Raw genomic sequence first — 16,197 nt, 5'->3', positions numbered from 1 at the left:
TTTAATTTTTTTTCTTTTTCTTTCTTTCTTTTTTTTTTTTAAAGATTTATTTATTTATATGTAGGCAGGAGAGGGTGCCAGATCTTATTACAGATGGTTGTGAGCCACCATGTGGGTGCTGGGAATTGAACTTCAGGACCTTTGAAGAGCAGTCAGTGCTCTTAACCTCTGAGCCATCTCTCTAGCCCCCTTATTTAATTTTTTAAATTAGTCTCTGGATATGCTAAAGCAGCATATGTGTCCACAACCCATTTCTGTTCATTTTGTTCTCACTTTTGTTCGTGACTTTGGTAATACATAGCTTTGTTTTTATCTTAAAGGGATAGAGTGTTTGCTTGGGATATGCCAGGCCTTAGTACTTGAAAAAGGAAAACAATAAATAAAATTTATGTATTTTCAATATGCACTTGGGCAGATTTTTACAATATCACCAATCTTCAAATCTTTTAATATTTAATGGCCTTTAAATAAATCACTGTACATATAATTGTTAACCTAAAATATTACTATTGTAAGTGAGAAAATAAATTGATCATTATCTCACCACTCAGAAATGAGCAAACGCTTTGCTGTGTCAGATATCTTCGGCATGCTAGTAAGTCACTCAGTTTAAAGTAACAAGTAATGTGCTTTATTTTTAGCACCAAGCCTGACTAGTTCCTGGCATATAACATTCATTACATGTTTGAGGAGTGAGTAAAGAATGTCTCCTCTTTTTCTCTGAAGATTTCCATGGAGAATGATTATCTGGGACCTCGAAGAATTGAGAGTCTACAGAAGGAAGATGCTGACTGCAGCGGAAAGCTACATGGCTGTGTTGTCTATTCAGGACCTCACTGTCAAATACTTTGAAATAACAGCTAAAGCTCAGAAAGGTAAGCTTCAGTAAGATTCCATACACACTTTTTAGGATGAGACAATAGTTATTTTTTTATGTTTAGAAAAAATTGTGTATGGTAGAGTTTGGTCAGGGGATTCACCTCAGCTGAGAGTAACCATTATTAGCAAGTCAAGGCATCCTTCCAGCTCCTCCTGGGCAAGTGTGTATGACCATACGCTCTGTAAATCAGTAGAAAAGCGAGAAGTACTGTTGTGGGAGCCCACCAGAGAAGACTTCTCAGACGGGTTTAAGTCTTTATCAGCTGTTACTTCACTGAGTGCTCGGGATCCCAGTGTAGTCCTGAGCCTTTCCCAGGGTGAGCTTTTAAGCCCAGATTCTATGTTCTGGGTTGACATAGTTCAGTTAACAAAAGTTAGCCAGAAATGGAACTACAGAAGCCAGAGAAAGCAAGGTTAAGACACTCAGAGACTTTCTCAGATTGTGGACTTCGATGGATTAGTCTTTGTTTGCATTTTGGCAGGTGGTGCTGCCCCATGCTGTGTTTTTTTTGCCTGATTGTATGTACTTCTATCATGGAGTTAGTTGTGCTTAGGTCTTGGGGGCCTACTAAGGTCTGAGGCCTTGTTACAAGTACAGAAACAGATGCAATAAGGTCATTTCATCTTGGATAAGGCCAGTTAATGGAGAAACATGATTGAAACAAATAACTATCTATAAACACAAATGAATTTTTTACAAAGCTAAACCTCACAGGCTTGACTTTAAAATAAATGTACCATACTTAAAATAGAACATGTTCCCCTCCCCGCAGAACATTCTACTTTATTGATCTTACAGTTGTTTTAATATTTGAATACAATTTTAAAAGATGCTCATTTTTGTGTTTTTTGTTTTGTTTTTGTTTTTCTGTGAAAGTTCTCTGCTGTCTGGAACTCGCTCTGTAGACAGCTGGCCTTGAACTCACAGAAATCTGCCTGCCTTTGCCTCCAAGTGCACCACCACTACCGCCTGGCAATAGTCAGAAATTTAAGAAAGATAGAAATATATTTGATATAAAACAGACAATAGAGATATTTTGTTTGAGACATTTAAAATTGAGGTTCAAGGAGATGCTGAGTTGAAAAAGTTTGGCTCTATTGTTAATAAATGCCCATTCAAGCCACATTAAATAATAAAAAGGTTCTTCCTCTTGAGTAGTTTAGACTAAGAGTGAACACAAACTTTAATTTTGTCTTCTGTTCATCTCTGTTTGTGGTTGTGTCTCATCTGTTGTGTGTGTATGATGATTGTTATCTTCCCCTAACAGGGTTTTTTTTGCTCCATATTTATCGAACAGCACAGAAAACATGATATGGGAAAGAAATGAGGAATTGTCTTCTATAAACATTTTAGAGTTTTACAAGAGATGTTTTACTGATACAAGCTGACCCAAGATAGTACTCAAAACTGCAAACATGTTATCAGCCTATATCCACCTGTTGCCTCCAACATTTATGGTGGGATGTTTCGTTTTCTTTAAGGTTGCTTTCAACCTGTTGGCTGCTTTCAGCAAATGATTACCACAACACACGCACGTATTCTAGGTCAGTGGCATGGAAGTGTTTATATAGATAGAGGTCAAAGCTATGCATTTAGCTTACACTGTATGATTATGTGGAAAGTTGAAGGTGGGTATAGTAAGGGTGGGTTCATTGTTTTCTTAAGGGCGCAGGTTGACAGCTGAACACGACAGTAGGGAAAGAATGGAGCACATAGTCAAGGTATGTTATTAATGTGGTTCATGCAAGGTCTGGCAAAAATTCAGTTTTTGAAGGAAAGAATAATTTTCAGAAAAGCTGTTTTCTCAGTCATTTAAAAGTCACTACTAGAACAGCATCAGTGACTATAGCAACAAAGCTGAGAGAGAGCAAAGAAAAGGAGCACAGCTTCTAAGGAAGCAAATTTGTTTTCTCTATTAGGAAGCATCATGTGATTCTCAAAAGTCTGTAAGTTAAGAAGTACGCCCATTGTTTGGAAATAAGCACCAGAGGCTTGAAGTAAGCAGGAACCGTGTGAGCGGTAGGGAGGGGGTGATTAGTGAAAGCCCTCCGGGATTGGGGTTTCCGTGCCGTACCGGAGGGCCCACCATTGAAGGAGGCCGGCCAGAGGCGGTTCTGTCCACAGCTCCCAGGTATAGAGAGCTGCTGAAAGAGAGTGTCTGAAGCAATGACAGAGAGGCTTGACTTACCTTATACCTTTTAAGAGTATATGAGTTTTACTTCGCTCGGCCTTTATTTCTTCTTAAAGTGAGGTTCTGGTGGCGTGGGAGAGATGGTAGTGCTCTACTCAGCAGTGTGGATAGATGCACTGGGACTGCTCTTCCAAAGAACCAGGGATCTATTCCTGACACCCATGTGGTGGCTCACTTTTGTCTGTTAACTCCAGTTCCAGAGAATCCTTGGTGCCCTTTTCTGGCTTCCATGGATACCATGCGTACATGGTGTGTGCACATGCAGGCAAAATCCTGTACATATAATAAAGGATCTGGACCTCTGGTTTTTTTCTTTTTTTTTTTGTCATATAGACTCAGGCGTTCTCTTGGGGTGAACCTTAGGTTTGTTCGGTGGTGCCTATCCTGATCTTGCTCTGTAGACCAGCTGGTCTTGAACTTCTCTCAGAGATGCCTGCTCTTGCCTCTGCCTCTTGTGCATGGGGTGGATTACATAGGCAGTGCTCGCACCACTCACTATCTCTTGGTGATTCTGATAACCTTCAAGTTGCAATAGGATCACTCACCATTCGGTTAGCCTTAGTCAAATGTTCTATTGCTCGTTGTGACAGAGGTCGACCCATTGGCGATGACCACAGCCAACTAAGTTCTTAGCAAAAGAAAACATTTAATTTGAGCTGGCTTACAGTTCAGAGATTTAGTTATAACGACTTATCTGATCTTTTATCGTGCTGACGATTACGCTTTACTAGTGGATGGTCGTTGACAGCAGACATGGTGCTGTAGAAGGATTGAGCAGTCCTCTATCAGTCTGCAGACAGCAGGAAGTGGACGGTGTGCTAGGTAGTTTGCTTGATTAACATATAGCAGACTCAAAAGTCTCAAGCGCCGGCACAAGGGCCCACTTCTCATTCGAGAGGCCACAACACTCAACAAACCGTCCCTCTCCCCCTATTAGCCTGCCATTCCTGTGGGGGCCATTTTCTTATCAACCTCATTCAGTCGTTCTCTTGCTCACCATATAATAGGGCTCCGTTAGGCCATTAGTATCAATAATGCATAGGATACTTCAGTCCAACATGTCAAAAGGAGCCTGACTTGAATCATGGTGTAACAGTTCTCGGATGAGGACTACCTTGAGACGACTCCTAAGTCCAACAGGTCTTTCGGTTCCTGTGACGCGCCTTCCACTGCAATCCCCTCATTACACTCTATCCCTTGTACTAAATCAAAATAAAAAAGCAGATCACATTACTTCCAGCATAGTGGCACTCAGGTATACATTACTATGTCCAGAATGGAGAAAGAGAGGGGATAAATTCGGAAATTTGGGGCAAAAGGAAGACCAACCCCTCCCCAACCCCCCCACCTCCCTCAACTCCAAACTCTGTATCTCCATAACTAATGTCAAAACACTTTTCAGATTTCCAGCGCTTTCAGTTTTGTTGAGTGCAACACTTACTCTCTGTGGCTTGGTTCTACTCTTTGCGTAGCTTTCGCTCCTCAGTAGGTTATCCCACAATTGTGTCTCTAAGACAATCGAGGCTTCACCATTACAGCTTTACACCAAGCTTCTTTGGGGTTCCATGCCCAAGGATATAACCCTGCCCATGCCTGGCCTCAGTGGGTTTTCTTAGTCTCAGAGGAATGATTCCATCGCCCCTTTCTTCTATCCTTGACTCTAAAGCCAAACCCACATGCTGAATCTCTGCCCAAGTTCTGCTGCTTTCTGGGGTTGGAACCTGGTTCCATGTTTCATTATACCAGCTTCTTTCCTTCATGGCCTAAGCTTAGCTCCCTGCAACTTGCTCTGCTAGACCAGCCTGGTCTCAAACTCAGAGAAGCCCAGCCTTCTGATTACTGGGGGTAAAAGGTGTGTACCACCATGCCTGGACCAAACTGTGTTCTTTAATTCCTTTTCACAAGTTGGAAGCTTAGCTGGGTGGATCTTGCCCTGAGGTTGCCACTCCCTTTATTCCATTTCTTAATGTGTTTATCGTCTTGAACCCAGGACTTGGCTTCATTCCACTTCCTGGTGTCCCTCTCCTCCTCAAATTGTACATCTTGTATTTTTCTTTGCTCTGCTTGCTCCTTTTCATTATAGATCTTCATAAGAGTCAACACTAGTAACCACACTGCAGAGTCTATACTAGGCTGTTTTGAGATCTCCTTTACTAGTGCAACTAATCCAAACTCTTCACTTTAGCCTCAGGCAGACTCTTTGTACAAGGGCAAAAAACAGTCACTTTCTTCACCAAAATATTACAAAAACCATTTCTAGGCAGCATACTAAAATTCTGCTCTGAAACCTCTTGTGCCAGGCCCCACAGTCCAAATCTACCTTCAGCCAACTGTCTTCCATGCTTCTACTAGTAAGGCGCATTAAGCAGCATGCAAAGCATTCCACTGCTTTCCTAACCCAAAGTAACAAAGTCCAAATTCTTCAAGCAAAAACATGGACAGGCCTACCCCAGTCCCTGATACTAACTTCTGCCTTAGTTAGGTTTCTATTGCTGTGAAGAGACAACATGACCACAACAAGTCTTATAAAGGAAAACCTTTAATTGGGCTAGCTTACAGTGTCAGAGGTTTAGTCCATTGTCATTTTGGCAGGACATGCAAGCAGACATGGTGCTGGAGAAGGAGCTGAGAGTTCTACATCTTGATCTGTAGGCAACAGGAAGTGAACTGACTTACTGGGCATGGCTTGAGCATATATGAGACCAAAGCACACCCCAGAGTGATATACTTCCTCTAATAAGGCCTTACCTACTCCAAAGCCACACTTCCTAATAGTGTCACTCCCTGAAGACCATTCTCTTTCAAATCATCACAATTCTATATTGTAAAGATGGTTAGGACAAAGTAACAATACAAAATTAATCACCTTTTAAAATATAAAAGAAGATACCAGCAAATATATCTTTATTTGTATTTTTGAACTAATCTAATTGCCAACTTCCGTAAGAAGGCATCTATCGTTTATTAAAATGTAATTGGGCATAAAGATAGAGAATTAAGGTTTCAGGTGGCAGCACCGTCGATGTTCCTATCAGTATTTTTTATTTATTTGTTTGTTTAATTTTGGGTTTTAATCGAGACGGGTTTCTCTGTGTCAGTTTTGGTGCTGCCCTGGATCTCACTGTGTAGGACCAGGCTGGTCTTGAGCTCATAGAGATCCGCCTGCCTCTGCGCTCCCAAGTGTTGGGCTGGGATTTATGCAGTATGCCCAACTGCCAGCTTATTTTATTTATATGCATGTATCTATGTGTTATATATAATTTTTTTTTTCAATGCACTCACATGGAGGCCCAAAGCATGGCTCTCCTGGAACTGGCTTTATAAGTCTTTTGAGCTGCCATTGTGGGGTGCAGCTAATTGACCTTGGGTCCTCTGCAGAGCAGTTGGTGCTCTCCTTAATCACTGAGCCATCTATCTAGTTCTACTTTTTTAAACTGGAAGACATTAGCTGTGTACATCAACAATTAGCTAAGTTCTTCCTTTCTTGTAGTGATGTCACACACTGTTAATCCCAGCACCCAGGAGGAGCAGAGGCGGCAGATCTCTGAGTTTGAGGCAGCCTGGTCTACAATGAGTTCCAGGACCCAGGGCTCTTAAACAGAGAAACTTGTCTTGGGGGGAGAAAGTTCTTTCTTTCTGGAACAGGAAGAGGGCTGTGCTCTTTCTCATAGCTGATGATTCCATTTTTACCTTCTGAATGAGAGCTGAACTAGTGTGTGTCTTTAGTTCCTCCTTCATCTCACAAAATTTTCAGAGTATACAGTGATAAACCATTGGAAATGCATGATTGCATGTAGAATATTTAGGCTTAGATTTCAACTAATACATATGCATATATGTGCTTCGATCATGTTTACCCCCATTTCTAAATGTTTATTTTTATTGATTAATTTATTATTTTGTTATTGTTGTTGTTTGAGACAGGGTCTTTGTGTAGCCCTGACTGTCCTGTAATTGACTCACTATGTAAATGAGGCTGGCCTCAACTCACCATGCCCAGCTTTCAGCTATTTTTTAATGATTATATGTATTTTTTTATTTATGTGTATGTGTATGTGAGTCTGTGTGTTTATGTGCACCACATGTGTACAGAATCCTGAGGAGGGCCAGAAAAAGGCATCTGATTCTCTGGAACTGGCTATTACAGGTGTTTGTGAACTGCTGTGTGGAGGCTGGAACCAACCTGAGGTCCTCTCAAGAGCAGTAAACACGCTTATCTTCTGAGCCACCTCTCCATCCCATGTTGAAGGTGTTTCTTTGTTTTGTTTGAGCAGGATCTCACTGCTTGTAACAGCTCTGGCTGTTATGGAATTCGCTGTGTAGACCAGGTTGGCCTCAAACTTAGTTCACCTGCCTCTGCCTCCTTAGTGCTGCGATTAAAGGCGTGCACCACTGCTTGAGATAACAGAGAATGTGTGATATTATTGAACTATTAAGATTTTAGAGATGTTAAACATTTATTGTGAGGGGGGCAGTGAAATCTAAGACCTTATAGTTCTTTAGTGTCTAGCAGTTTTGTGCCTTAATATCCCTACAAAATTATTATTACCAGCTGTGTATGATCGGATGCGAGCAGATCAGAAGAAATTTGGCAAAGCATCATGGGCAGCAGCTGCAGAACGTATGGAAAAACTCCAGTATGCAGTTTCTAAGGAGACTTTGCAGATGATGAGAGCTAAAGAGATTTGTCTGGAACAGAAGAAACATGCACTGAAAGAAGAGGTAATAAGAGCCTTCATTAAAACATACAAAATGTAAAAAGTTAGGATTTACATACATTAGATTCTTGGTGTTGATAGAAATCTTTTTGATATTTTTATATAACATTTTCTGATTACACTGCCAGTTTCTTATGCATTGTATGTGTCTGTATGCGTGTATGTGTATGCATGCACACAGATGGTAGATGCATGTGTTTGTGTGTGTATGCATGAGGGCAGTCAGCCTTGGGTGTCATTCATCAGTTGATGACCACTTTGTTTTTGAGAAAGGATCTTCCCATCCTGGCACTTGTCACTTAGGCTGGGCAGGCCAACCAGGATCCACCCTTCTCTGTCTCTCCAGCCCATGGATTTTTCAAATCTGTGCCATCATACTCAGCATTTTTATTTGGGCTCTGGATCAGTTCTTAGACTTGCATGACGTTTTAGTTTTCTTTCTAATGCTGTGATAAAATGTAGACCAACAGCAACTAGGGGGGAGGAAAGGATTTATTTGTTTATACTCCAGGTCACAGTCCATCCAGAGGGTTGTCGGGGCAGGAGCTTGACTCAGAAACCATGCAGGAGTGCTGCTTGCTGGCTTGTTCTTTAACTGGCTCCAGGCTCATATTCAGCTTCTTTGCTTAAACTGCCAGGATAGCCAGGAGCGTATCGATTATACACCTTTAACCCAGCACTCAGGAGGCAGAGGCAGAGGCAGGTAGATCTCTGTGAGTTTTGGCCAGCTGGTGGTCTACAAAGTGAGTTCCAGCACAGCCAGGTCTGTTACACAGAGAGAACCCTGTCTTGAAAAATTAAAGCAAAACAGAAACCTGCCCAGGAACCAGCCCAGGAGTAGGACAGTGATTCTAGGCTGTGTCAGGATATGTGGCTATTCTGCCTATCATAGTTACTTTTTATATCTGTGATAAAGACACCATGATCAAGGCACCTTGAAAGAAGGGAGTTACGCTTTGGGCTCATGGTTCCAGAGTATTAAGAGCCCCTGACCAATCACGGCAGGGAGCATGGGCAGCACTCAGGCAGACTTGGCACTGGAGCAGCAGTGTGACAGCTCACAGTTCAGTCTTCAAAAGAGAGCACAAGGCAGAGACAGCCAACTGGGAATGGTGATTGGCTTTTGAACCTTCAAAACCCATTCCCAGTGTGTCCTTCATATGTCCTCCAACCAGGGCACACCTCCTAATCCTTCCTAAACAGTTTACCAACTGGGAACCAGGCATTAAATATGGGGCCAAAAATGGTTTGTTGAGGGCCAGAGAGGTGACTCAGTGGTTAAGTACACTGCCTGCTTTTTCAGAGGAGCGTGTTCAATACCCAACATGCACTGGTTGGCCTAGCTGGCTGTAACTCCTGTCTCAGGGGATTTGTTGCCCTCTCCAGCCTCTGTGGTGCACAGATATACATGAAGATACAACATCTATACATGTAAAAAAACATTTCTGAAATTTATGTGTTGATTATATGTTGGACTTTTCTCCTTGCTTTCCCTTATCAATTTTATTTCTTAGGATAATTGTTTATTTTAGTACACATTATTATTTTTTCTTGTGTATATGGATAGAATCTCCCTTTGTGACCTTGCTATGGTCCGTTGCAGGTTCTCTCTTATGCAGACTTTTTTTTTTAAAGCTTTCAGGTTTTAAACGTTGTGTTGTTGTGTGTGTGTGTTGTTGTTGTGCTTTGCTGTGGTGGAGGTTATGTGTGTGTAATTTGTGGTTTTTGGAGGACAGGCGTTTCCTTGGTATTGTAGCTTGGCGCCTTTCCTGAACTCACTTTGGGCAAGCCCTGCCGCTTGCCTCGAACTCCGGGAGTTCCGTTCGCTGCCTCTGATTTTCTCTTCCGTAGTTGTGCTAAGGGTTTTATTTTAACATTGTGTTGTTATTCATAAGGTGATGGGGCACGTTTTGAGTGTTTTGTCCAGCATAGTCCTATAGTAGTGGGTGAGGAGATGCTTGGATTGTGTTGTAATTCTTCAAAGATGTGTTGCTGCGTGGATAGCTAAGCGGTCTGGGTCCCTGTGAAATTTATGATGCAGGCAGCAAGGATCCTAACTGGACCCCTCTATATGCCACACAGACGCGGTAGTTCCTCTATGGTGGTGGCTTTAGTCTCGCCGAGACTTGGGTTGGTTGTTGTTTTCTTATCTTTTTTCTTCTTTGATGTTTTTCCCTCCTGAGTTTTTTGGATGTGTGGCTACAAGCATCTTCAGATGACCTCTCTGTTGTGCATTGTCCTGTTGCGGTGAAAGACAATTGAATCAGAAAAGAGAAAAACAACAGGGGTTGCAGAGATTCCTTGCTCCATTTCTTGATTAGTAGGAGGAAGCATTACGTTCAGGTGGCTATACAGTTTCGGAGGCTGTAGTCCATTATCCCTCATGTAGGGAGCATGGGTGGCCGGGGCGGCATGGCATGGTGCTGGAGCAGGAGTGAGAGCTACATCCTTGGTCCTCAGGCGATAGAGACGCACCTGCCCACCCCCTGACACTTTTTCCGGGCCACATCTATTCCAACAATTCCATACCTAACCCTTCTGATCCTTTTCAGATAGTGCCACTCCCTGGTGACTAAGCAGTCAGATGGGCTCATTTTGATTCACTACACCACACTCTCTCAGTTTATTAAACTGCTTTTCCAGAAATTTTAGTAAATTATAGAGATAAATGACTCAACGTACCTCCTGCCCTGCACCTCCCTCCATAGGCTGCATTAAAATTATTATTATTATTGATTGTTGTGTATAGGAGTGTTCATGCCATGGTGTTTTTGTAGAGAGGACAACTTTGTGGAGTCAAGTCTCTCCACAATATTTGGCTTCTGGAGATGGGATTTGTGTGTTCTTGGATCAAAACTCAGGTTTGCAGGCTTGCGAGGCAAGACCCCTGAACCATGTCATTGACTTACACATAGCCTTTTAAAGATAGTTTTTTTAAAAAACATGAATAAGATACGGTCGTAATATAGTGAGATTTGAAAAGTATATGTAAAAGTGATCTGTGAGCTGTGATTCATCAAGGTGGACCACTGGAGAAGTGCAGAGCTTTGCAAGCTGGCGTGGGAGGAGAGGTAAGGAGCCAGTTTGGAAAGAGAGCGGGAGTGTTTGTATGTGCTCTGCCAAGAGTCAGCTGTTGCCCTCAAAGCAGCATGCCTCCATTGTAAGGATACATGGTCAGGTCTGTTAGTGTGAGCGTTGCTCTGGGTATTGTAAGGATGTATTTCAGGGTTTCTATTGAGCACTCGACTTCACCAACTTGATTCAGTGTCTTAGTAGAATAGGTATGAACCAAAATGAACATACAACTCAGTCTCTCATAATTTTGTACAGTAATGGATGATGACTATATTGAAAGCAATGTGGAGTTTAGTGGAAAACATGAAAACATAAAAACTACACTTAATGTTCTTGCAGTCTGAGCATTTGGCGAAGGTTAGACCCAAGTTTGCACACATTCATTTTGAGTAGGTTGGTAAGAATGGCAAAATGTATGTTTTTATTGGTTCTGGGTGTAGTGAACCAGGCAAAGGTGACTGAATTTATAGTAGTTATTTTAAAGTACTTATATACTTAAGAATTATATTAAAATAGGATTATTTAATTCATTTTTAGATTTTGTGTTGATTTTTTAAAACTTTTATATACAGCAATGTTTACACTAAAAAATACTTGGAAGTAGATGATTTAAAAGAATGAAAAAAAAGGGACATTTCAGGTCCCCGTCGTCCCCCCCCCCCCCGTTTTTCTTTTTGATTACTTTGTGAGTGTCATGTGACGAGTATGTTCAGACCAGTCACGTCAGTCCTCACTGCTCTATTAGTTGTGACGAGCGTGTTCAGACTAGTCACATCAGTCCTCACTGCTCTATTAGTGGAATGGAGGCAAGTGCGGCTTCACAGTCACTGCCTCAGAAGAGTAACACATGTTGGTTTCTTCTGGAAATGCAAAGATGGTTCTTGCTGCTTCAACGAGAGACAGTTGAAATATGTCTACCATAGGAAAGGAGAGCTGCAAAGGAGTCAAAACTAGGAAAAGAAAATAGGATTCTCTGTGTAGCCTGGCCTGTCTGGTTCACCCTGTAGACCAGGCTGGCCTCCAACTCAAGTCCACCTGTCTTTTGCTTCTGAGTTTGGATTAAAGATGTTTGCCACCACTGCCCAGACAGAGAAAAGAGTTTCTCATTATCTCATAATATCCTCTCTTTATCTCCTTTCTTAATTCTCCACCATACTTAAACTAGTGTTCATAGGTATATGTATATATCTGCAAGGCGCATGGCATTTAAACGCCATTTTATTAGGGAGTGTAACTCAATGGTGGAACTCTTGCATAGAATGGCATACAATGCCTAGCACTAAATAATAATAAAAACTTAAAAAAAACCCACTTGGATAGTCACATAACAGAATAATGCGCTTAGCCATTACCAGTATGCATAGAGAACTGGCATAATGAAACAAAACAATAATAAAATCTGAGTCATAATTACATTCATTTCCATTCATATTTTTTATCTCCCACTGCAGTGTATGATTGTTAGAATTTGGAAAACAATGTGTATTTACTTTTAAGAAGTGTCTCTTGAAATATATTTAGCTTTTTTTTTCTAATGATCTTTTTTTTTTAAAGGAATTTTTTTTCTCTTTAAAGAATTTTGTTTATTTTCTGGATATCTGTTACCCAATATAGAGCTGCTTTTCTGCCATTGTCTTGGTTACTAACTGTGGAGCCAGGTGTGGTGGGACATAATCTTACTAGTCTAGCACCTTCAAGGTAGAGACAGGAAGATGAGTTCAGTCCATCCTCAGCTTTGACAAGCACAGCCAGACTGGGATATGTGAGAGACCGTCTCTCCAACACCCTCATACGTATGTATTGTGTCAGGCTGTTGCCTTACTTTTAATAGTACAGGCTAATTTTTTAAATCTATGTATAGGGATGTTTTGCCTGTATGAATGTATATGTATCATACAGATACTTGGTGGCCCTGGAGGTCAGAAGAAGGCGTCTGACTCCCTGGAATTGCTGTGTTATAAATGGTTGTCTACCATGTGGGTGCTGGGAACTACATCAGCTCCTCTCTTAACTGCAGAGCTATCTCTCTCTCTCTCTCTCTCTCTCGTCTCTCTTTCCTCTCTCTCTCTCTCTCTGTCCTTGGTGTGTGTGTGTGTGTGGTGTGTGGTGTGTGTTGTGTGTGGTTAGTTGTTAGAAGTATGGAAAGCTTCGTCCTTGTTAGAAGTTGTACTTGTTTGTACTTTATCATTCATTGGAAAGGTTTCAGCGCCTCCCATGTTCCCTCCCGAGGCATTTCTACTGCAGTCATCAGTCCCCTTCTCTTGAGCCTGCTCCTTCTTGTTCTGCTGTCTGGATCTTTTTTAAATCCCAGCCTTTGTATTGCCTGTGAAGTAGACTTTGCCTTCATCTCTGGTTGCTTAGTGTTGGCATGATCTGTCTGACACTGACCTGCTGTGGCAGAGACCCCTGACTCTGGCATTGGAAAGTACAGCTTCTTTAAAATAGGCCTCCAGTGGTGGAGGAAGGGAGAGGCTAGACCAGAGCTCTAGAGTTGGAGTCTCTGTGGTTATTTTCTAGGCCACATCCTTGATTATAGTAGTCTGCTTTAAAGTCTTGCATAATGTTTCTGAATTCTTCAAAGGATTTTTTAAAATTGCCAGTTAGTCATTCTTGCCAGGTTTATGCTTGTTGTATATATAATATAGGTATTGTGTCTTATATATATTTAACTGTGATGATGTACTGTGTCAGTTTTAATAGCCTTAATTTAAGGTGTCTGCATTACTCATGAGAAACAGAACACATGTAAAATATTAAGCTCATCCCAAACAAATGCTTTGCCCTTGCAGGCTTCTGTTGGTAACACAGCCTTCTGCGTGCTTTAGAGTAAGGGGAGGCATGTGTTTGTGTGTTTGCTTGTTTGTTGAGACAAGGTCTTACTTTAGCCCTGGAATTTGCCTTGCAGAACAGGTTTGTAGATGTAACCAATCGTCTTATTAAAATAAGAAACACAGAGCCAATGTAAAAGAGAAAGCTGAGAGGTCAGAGCTCAGAGATAAAAATCTTACTCTTGCAGTGCTCCTAGCTTCCCCGAAGAGAGCTACTTCCTGTTTGTCTGTGTTTAAATAATCTTTCTGTTCTGCCTTCTCATTGGTTGTAAACCCAACCACATGACTGCCTCATCACTGCCTGTAAGTACCGCCCTCCAGGTCTTAAAGGTGTATGTCTCCAATACTGGCTGTATCCCTGAACACACAGAAATCTACCTAGCTCTTCTAACCATCACACTCTTGCTATGGCTTTAATAGCTCTGACCCCAGGGCAACTTTATTTATTAACATAAAATTAAATCACATTTCAGTACAAATAAAATATCACCATACAGGTTGGCTTCCTGAGTGCAGAGTTTTGTTCTTAAAAATGTCAGTACTGTGTTTTGAACTGGGAAGTGACAAGAAGGGAAAGGACCAAGGGGCCCAGTTCTAAAGCTCTCATGTTGCCTGAGGAGCATACTGAAGTAGTAGAAAAGTACCTGGTGGAAAATAAGATTACTGTTAATCATCAACACGTCAGTATGTTTATTTACTCGGGTTATTTTAAAGACAAACCTCTTTCTGTAAAATTAAATCATAAGATTAGATGTTGTTATTTGGCTTTTTTACTCTTGGGGGCCTGCCACCCAGCTCCCAAATCACACACGGAGGCTTACTTAATTATAAATGCCTGGCCTTGGCTTGGATTGTTTTTTGCCAGCTTTCCTTAACTTAAATTATCCACTTTACCTTTTCCTTTTTCCTTTCCATTCTCTTACTTCTGTAAATCTTATTCTTACTCTGTGGCTGGCTGCTGTGTAGCTGGGTGGCTGGGTGGCTGGCTCCTGGAGTCCTCCTCCTTCCTCCAAGATTTCTCCTATTATATAGTCTCTCTGTCTGCCTGTTCTCTCTCCTGCCTTGCTATTGGCCGTTCAGTTCTTTATTAGACCATCAGGTGTTTTAGACAGGCACAGTAACACAGCTTCACAGAGTTAAACAAATGTAACACACCTTAAAAATAATATTCTACAACAGTTAAAATTATGAATTAATAATTAGGAGTACTTTTTACAAAGATTAATGATGAATTGAAATAAATTTTCCAAATTAGCAGATACTACTAATCTCTTAAGCAATACTGTTTGGCATTTGAATTTTATTTACTTTAAGATTTGGTCCGGGTGGTGGTGGTGCACGCCTTTAATTCCAGCACTCGGGAGGCAGAGCTAGGCGGATCTCTGTGAGTTCTAGGCCAGCCTGGATTACCAAGTGAGTTCCAGGAAAAGGCGCAAAGCTACACAGAGAAACCCTGTCTCGAAAAAAAAAAAAAAAAAAAAAAAAAAAGATTGTGGTGGTTTGAATAAGAATGGCCCCATAGGCTCATATTTGCATGCTTAGCCATCAGGGAGTGGTGCTACTTGAGAAGGATTAGGAAGAGGGGCCTTGTTGGAGGTGTGGCCTTTTGGAAGAAGTGAGCCTGTGGGGGTGGACTTGGAGGGATTTAAGCCCAAGCCAGGCCCAGTGGCTCTCTTCCTGCTGCCTGTGGATCCGGATATAGAAATTTGAGTTACTTCTCCATGTCTGCCTGCATGCTGCCACGCTCCCCACCATGATAGACTAAACCTCTGAAACGGTAAGCTAGCTCCAATTCAATGCTTTCTTTGTATGAGAGTTGCTGTGGTCAGTGTCTCTTCACAGCAACAGAACATTAACTAAGGGAGAGATTAAACACTGTTTCTCTCAGTTTGACTTTAGTTTGTGATTAGGTTATTTTCTTTATCGTTACTAAGTGAAGAAGAGGATACTAAAGTTAGGGTGCCATCACGATACAGTCATAGCACAGTAACAGCTCACTTGTCAGTGAACTTGTGTCTACTGGTTAGCAGACGATGAATAGGGAAGACTCCTCAAAGATCCCACCTTTGTGTAAAGCCTGCTTCTCAGCATTTTCTCTTTCACCACAGAGAACTGAAATCACCGCTGCTGCTCTGCTTCTCTGGGCGTGTCTGTGAAGAGCAGTAAACTGCTAGCATGTTGAGCTGAATATAGTATGCCAATTCTGACGCCAATATTCATTTATTTTAGCTTTTTTCCTAAAAGCATGTAGGTAAATTATAATTAAGTTTATATTTTCTTATTTCAGTTTTACTTTAATACATGCACTATTGAACATTATTGTATGTGTGTAATTAAAATATCTCAATATATTGTCCATCAGAACATCCTGCAATGAAAAAAATCACATTTTTACTTAAATAAAAAAAAATCACTTGCAGCTAGTAGCTGCCATGCTGAACAAACAGCTCTGTGGGTCTCAGTTCTGCAAGCTTACTCCTTCTCTATAAATTGCAATGTCTGTCG

At 41.4% G+C, this 16,197-nt stretch overlaps 1 pseudogene; it reads left to right on the top strand.

Annotated features, from left to right (window-relative positions):
- Positions 1–16,197, top strand: part of LOC114682152 — a 71,986-nt pseudogene that overhangs the window by 27,480 nt on the left and 28,309 nt on the right.

This window comes from Peromyscus leucopus, unplaced genomic scaffold, assembly GCF_004664715.2.
Source record: "Peromyscus leucopus breed LL Stock unplaced genomic scaffold, UCI_PerLeu_2.1 scaffold_933, whole genome shotgun sequence".
NCBI classification, from domain to species: domain Eukaryota; kingdom Metazoa; phylum Chordata; class Mammalia; order Rodentia; family Cricetidae; genus Peromyscus; species Peromyscus leucopus.
Note: the sequence above shows the minus strand (reverse complement) of the source record. Positions and strands in the feature narration are given on the sequence as shown.